The following is a 6,907-nucleotide window of genomic DNA, read 5'->3' on the forward strand; positions in this document are numbered from 1 at the left end:
CATCACCTGTACGACTACACAGGCGATCTATTATGCCACATGTGGCTGTCAAAAAATATATATAGGCTTGACATCACGACAATTAAAAACACGCACTCGTGAGCATGTGCGTGATATACTTGCATCAGCCTCAATCACTGATTTAACTTTGTTAAAAACAATACCCAGGCATTTTAAGTGTTTCCATCAGAGTGATCCGAGGTCCTTTATGGTCAGGGGTATTCAGCACATCCAACTGGGGATCCGTGGTGGGGACATTAAATGTGTGCTTGCCCAGAAAGAGTGTAGATGGATTACCATCCTGGGTACAATGTCCCCCCACGGTCTTAATGAGTCCCAGGGATTTGCTTCTTTCCTCTGATCAATATGAGTATTTGTTGCTCCATGTGTTCCCTTTTTCGCTGTTCACTGCTGCTGTCTGATTTTTAATGGTTTCTTTGTTTTTAACTTTGGCACTTATGTTTTTATTTTTTAATTTCAGTGATCATTTATAGTTAGCATATATGTCCTATCATCTATGACACGTTTGTCCAAGATGCATCCCCCTATCCTGGTGATGTCTGTCGCTTCAGGTCTATATGAAGATTCAGTCCGGATATATCCATCATATGCATATAGAAGTGGTGAAAATAAGTGAGATGCCAGCATTGGGACTGTCCTATATCGTGAAATCATTTGTATTTACTATCTTTTGGGTGTATATTTGTTCTTGTAATATGTATTATACATTATAACATGACTGCTGTTGTTTTCAATACACCGTGATTTACATGTATTATGCTTGTTCACATGTTGGATACTCACCTGTTATTGCTCCCGCTCTGGTTCAGTGTATGGTAGTGGCTAGGCGCCGGTCGCTTCGCATGACTGAACTAGCAGGGTAGCTTTGCAGACGTGTCCCTTTTTATGATCATACTTGCATTTGTGATCAATCATATTTAATCTATATGGGGCCGCTTTGTGCTGTGTTCTCATTTGCCCATTTTAAATTTGTGTCATAAATGTTTGGATTATATCGATGGTATGTACCTGATCTACTATAATATCCTCTGGCGCATGCGCACTGGCCGCTTTTGTCCATTTACCGTTGTACTTTTAATGTCTGTCTGCTTGCTCTGTCACATAGGGCTTGCTTGTGTGTCCTTACCTGCCCTTTATTTGATTAAAGATACGATTATATTTATGAGGTTGGATCACATTTGTGATATTTCAGTGTGTACTTACGTTGCCATGACACCCGTTGGCGCATGTGCACTGGCCATCCTTGCCTGTCAGTCACTGCGCCTTTGTGTTACATCCTCGCTTGCTCTGTTATGCGGTGGTGGTTGGCGCCGCCCACCCCATGTGACTTTGCTGTGGGGATGATGAGACATGGGTGCGCGCCTCTCTGGCTGGGAATGGCTCGTGCGCCTGCGCTACTTTGGAGCTCTGTATTGGATATGGGCATACCAGGTGTCCTTACTTGCCGGACATAAAAGGGAGGAATATATGTGTGTGTATATATATATGTGCGTGTGTGTATATATATGTGTGTGTGTGTGTATATGTGTGTGTATATATATGTATAGAGTATATATGTGTGTGTGTGTGTGTATATATATATATGTGCGTGTGTGTGTATATATATGTGTGTCTGTATATGTATGTGTGTCTGTGTATATATGTGTGTGTGTGTGTGTGTATATATATATACTGTATGTGTGTGTATATATATATGTATATGTGTGTGTATATATGTGTGTGTGTGTATATATGTGTGTGTATATATATATATATGTATGCGTGTGTGTGTATATATATACAGTATGTGTGTGTGTATATATATGTGTGTCTGTGTATATATATGTGTGTGTATATATATATGTGCGTGTGTGTATATATATGTGTGTGTGTGTATATGTGTGTGTATATATATGTATAGAGTATATATGTGTGTGTGTGTGTGTGTGTATATATATATATGTGCGTGTGTGTGTATATATATGTGTGTCTGTATATGTATGTGTGTCTGTGTATATATGTGTGTGTGTGTGTGTGTATATATATATACTGTATGTGTGTGTATATATATATGTATATGTGTGTGTATATATGTGTGTGTGTGTATATATGTGTGTGTATATATATGTATGCGTGTGTGTGTGTATATATATACAGTATGTGTGTGTGTATATATATGTGTGTCTGTGTATATATATGTGTGTGTATATATATGTATGTGTGTGTATATATGTGTGTGTATATATATATGTGTGCGTGTGTGTGTGTGTGTGTATATATATATGTATACAATTTATATGTGTGTGTGTGTGTGTGTGTGTATATGTGGGTGGGTGTAATGAATATTCTGTGGATACATGTGTGTTTGTATATATCTTATATATAATATACAGTATGTGTGTTTATAATGAGTATCTGCATGTGTGTGTGTATAATTAATATAATGTGTATGTTTACATGTGTGTTCTTCGATATATATGTATATAATGTGTATGTGTGCGTGTGTATATATATAATGAATATAATGAGTATGCTTATGCGTGTGAGTATATATATATGTTTGCTTAATTATATACATAGACATACACACAAACTTCATTATATTTATATACACACACACATACTGTATATATATATATGTATTACATATACACAGTCATATACATATATGTACACACAGACACATTATAGACTTCAGAGGAAAATTGTGCAAATTAAAAGGACACTTTATAAAATGAATACATTTCCTGCTTTATTGTAAATTAGATTGGGGGGGGGGACAGTAATAGTAATTTTATTTTTATAGTGATAACCTACTCCACTGCACTTTACAGTTCATTCCTGAAGTCAAATAGTAAAAGGAAATATTAAACCTTTTATAACCTGTACTTTGTGTAATCATTTAAAGTATATTTCCTCTCATCATGGTCTATGGTCATTTACATTTTACTCTATATAAATTAATATTTTTATATTATTATTACTGTTTTTTTTTTTTTTTTATTGCTATGCATTTCTCATAATGGAAACTTTGCTCACAGGGGTTTTTGTTGTTTGTTATACCCTGTCCAAGTTGTAATGCTTTATTCTTTATGTTGCAAATTCTATTGTCCATTAGGAGAGGAGTGAAGATCCATGCAGTAACTTCCTCCCTCGACAATAGTCATCAGTTACATCACCCAGCGTGCACATCTAGCAAGTAGTTCACTTTTCAATGTGTAAATTAAATGTTTGCAATTATAATCTATGCTTCATATTCTGAATTTGTTGTGTTCCATGTGTAGCCATGTCTGGTGCTTTCTTTATCAGCAGATGCAATGGTGCAGTTCCAGCAATGCGTGATAATTTCTGCAACTTGCAGTATTGCATCAAAGTAGCAATTACACAAGATATAGAGCTTTGTTGTCAATACATAGTGCATACATATTCAGAATTATGGTACCACAGGATTACCTAACACCACTCTAATGTTAGGAAATAGTAAAATTTCACTTTTACACATCTGAACTGAGAGTGTTCAATTGAAATGAATAGGACTTTAAAAGGTACTTGCCCACAGGACCTGTCCACTGTGCATAGGCACCTGCATTATAGAGATTGCCTTGTGCAATACAATCATTTTCAACAAGCAGGTGCAGTGGTGATCCGCTGTGATTTCCCCTATTCTCGCTTTCACAACCATACAAAACTACTGGCTAGTCCTATCATTGAAACCATTTTTTTTCTATACAACAGCCTTTACAAGAAAAATCTAGTATTACACGGCAGCTATTTAGAAAATATAAGTTACTTTGATAGAAGTAGGGATGAGCGGACCCGTGAAAGTCCGAATTTGTCGGGTTTGGACGAACTTTAGTTCAAAGTTCAATTCGGGTACCAGAACTTGACCCCAGACCCAAACCTCATATAAGTCAATGGGATTCAAACTTTGGTGCTGTAAAATGGCTATAAAATGGTCATAGTAAGTGCTAGGGGGGCTGAAAAGAAGGAAGCAAAAGGGGATAAGAGAAGTTCAATTGCCATGAAAACACATGTGGATAGAAAATGACTTAATATATATAAAAAATAATCTTGAACCAGGACGCGGAGGTCCAAGTGGAGCAGTGCCTTGCGCGTGTATTTTACTGTACTTGTTAATAAATAAATAAAACAATGACATGGGGTCCCCCTTATTTTTACTTACCAGTCAAGGGAATGCAGACAGCTGTGAGTGGTCTAATTATGCTGGGAAACGTCTAATATCGATGGAGCTTCACAGCCCATTAATATCAGCCTCCAGCTGTCTGCTTTGCCTTTGCTGGTTATTAAAACTGTGGTGACCCAGAAAAAATGACATGGGGTCCCTCCTATTTTTAATAACCAGCTAAGAAAAAAAAGATAGCTAGGGTTAATAATGGGTGTGTTTGATATTTCCAGTACCGGAAAAAACGGTACTGGAGATGTCAGTGATACTTGCAGCACACATCTGGCAAATGTGTATCAGTACCACACGCACCGGCGCCAGGGAAGCAGCGGTACAGTAAGCGCTGTTCCCCGGTGCTGGGTGCTGAAGATGGCTTTCATCATTCTCCCCTGCTCTGCCGGTGATCAGCGTGAGCTGAGGAGAATGATGAGAGTTATATTCAACTGATAACAGCGACAACAGACAGCGGCTGATGGGACCATTACTGCCATCAGCCTACACATGCTGATGCTAATAACAGTGAGAACAGGAGAGGCAGATGAGAGTATTCATCAGCTGCTGCTTGTGCTATAAATATATAAATAAAAAATCTGGCATGGGTTCCCCTGTATTTTCTATAACCAGCCAGGCAAATCTGACAGCTGGGGGCTGAAAACCTCAGCTGTCAGTTTCAGCAAGGCTGGTTATCAGGATTTTTTTTTTAAATTATTTAAATAAATAATTAAAAAGAACAGAGTGGGGTCCCTCATTTTTGACAACCAGCCTTGGTAAAGCAGACAACTGAGGGCTGGTAAGGGGCCATTAATATAGGTGCCCCCAGCCTAAAATAGCAGCCTGCAGCCACACAGAAAAGGCACATCTATTAGATGCGCCAATTCAGGTGCTTTGCCTGGCTCTTCCCACTTGCCCTGTAGCGCTGGCAAGTGGGGTTCATATTTGTGGGCTTGATGTCACCTTTTTATTTTCAGGGGACATCTAGGCAATGGCTTAGTAATGAAGATGCTATAAGATGCCTATCCATTACCAATCCTATAGTTATATGGTAAATAAGCACACAGCAAGAATAAAGTCCTTTATTTGAAATAAAACAAAACACGCTTTTCCATTTTTATTTACAAATAACAAAAACAGTCATACTCATGTAATGCCTAATTCCACTGAATCCCTTGTCTTTTGTAATAAAACAAAAATTAAAAAAACAATATCCATTATCTGTCCGTCGTTCTGTCCCACGCCGTAATCAATGTTTGGGGGACAAATAGTTTTCAACCTGGACGGTGCCAAGATGTGACCGTCCAGGCTGAGAACCACTGGTGAATGAGCTGCTACGAGCGCAGCATCAGTGACAGGCAGTACCTTCATAGAGGTTAGTGAGGCTGCGTTAACAGTCGGGTGGAACTTCGGTGACCTCAGCACCGTGGGAAAAAAATCAGTGATGAGGTCACTGCAGTTCAGCTCAGTGAGTTCACAGCAGAATATAGTGAGAATTTCTCACTGTGATCTGTGGTGAAGACACTGAGCTTGAACTGCGATGACCGCATCACTGTCTTTTTTCCCACAGTGCTGAGGTCACACAGTTACACCCGGCTGGGAATGCAGCTTCACTGACCGGTGATAACCTCGATGATGTCACCGCTGGTCAATGATGCTGCGAGCGAGCAGCTCAATCACCAGTGGTTCTCAGCCTGGACGGTCGCATATTGGCACTGTCCAGGTTGAAAACTATTTATCCCCCAGACATGGATTACGGCATGGAACAAAACAATGGAGAGGTGAGGGGTATTGTTGTTTTTTTCTTTTTGTTTTATTACTGGAGATGAGGGATTCAGTGGAATTAGGCGTTAGGTGATTATAACCGTTTTTGTTATTTGTAAATAAAAATGGAAAAGTATGTTTTGTTTTATTTCTAATAAAGGACTTTATACTTGCTGTGTTTTTATTTACCATATAACTATGGGATTAGTAATGGATAGGTGTCTTAGTCTACGTTCACATTTGCGGTCTGCGCCGCAGCGTCGGGTGCCGCAGCGTCGCCGCATGCGTCATGCGCCCCTATATTTAACATGGGGGCGCATGGACATGCGTTGCACTTGCGTTTTTCCGACGCATGCGTCACTGCGGCGCACGCGTCCGGGCGCGGAGGACGCAGCAAGTTGCATTTTTGCTGCGTCCAAAATCAACCAAAAAAAGGACGCATGCGTCGCAAAACGCAGCATTGTGCATGCGTTTTGCTGCGTTTTTGTTTGCGTTGTGCGTTGCGGCACCAACGCTGCGGCGCACAACGCAAATGTGAACGTAGCCTTATAGATACTTTTTCATTACTAAGCCGTGGGCTTAATGTCACCTGACAAAACAAAGGTGACATCAACCCCTCAAATATGAATCCCACTTGCCACCACTACAGGGAAGAGCCGGGTAAAGCGCCAGAATTGGGGCATATAATAGATGTGCCTTTTCTGGGCTGCTGCGGGCTGCTATTTTTAAGGCTGGGTGGAGTGCCTATATCAACAGACCCTTACCAGCCTTAGAATACCAGCTCCCAGCTGTTTGCTTTAGCAAGGTTGGTTGTCAAAAATTGGGGGCACCCCACGCCGTTTTTTTACTTATTTATTTAAATAATTTAAAAAAAACAGGGTTTTTCCGTGTTCGTTTTTCACTCCACTCCTTCCCAGAGCCATAACTTTTTTATTTTTCTGTCAATTTGGCCATGTGAGGGCTTATTTT

General features: G+C 39.7%; 1 long non-coding RNA gene across 2 annotated transcripts in view; it reads right to left on the bottom strand.

Annotated features, from left to right (window-relative positions):
- The window catches only part of LOC143815765 (uncharacterized), a 10,209-nt gene extending 8,829 nt beyond the window's left edge, over positions 1-1,380 (bottom strand). The window contains exon 1 of one of the 2 annotated variants that reach the window (XR_013223806.1): positions 1,225-1,380. This is a non-coding gene — a long non-coding RNA (uncharacterized LOC143815765). Of the gene's footprint in view, positions 1-1,029; positions 1,194-1,224 lie in introns of those variants that run through there. The other variant, XR_013223810.1, reaches the window with a different exon arrangement.
- Positions 1,381-6,907: the final 5,527 nt, after the last annotated feature.

This window comes from Ranitomeya variabilis, chromosome 1 (genome assembly GCF_051348905.1).
Source record: "Ranitomeya variabilis isolate aRanVar5 chromosome 1, aRanVar5.hap1, whole genome shotgun sequence".
Taxonomy (NCBI): domain Eukaryota; kingdom Metazoa; phylum Chordata; class Amphibia; order Anura; family Dendrobatidae; genus Ranitomeya; species Ranitomeya variabilis.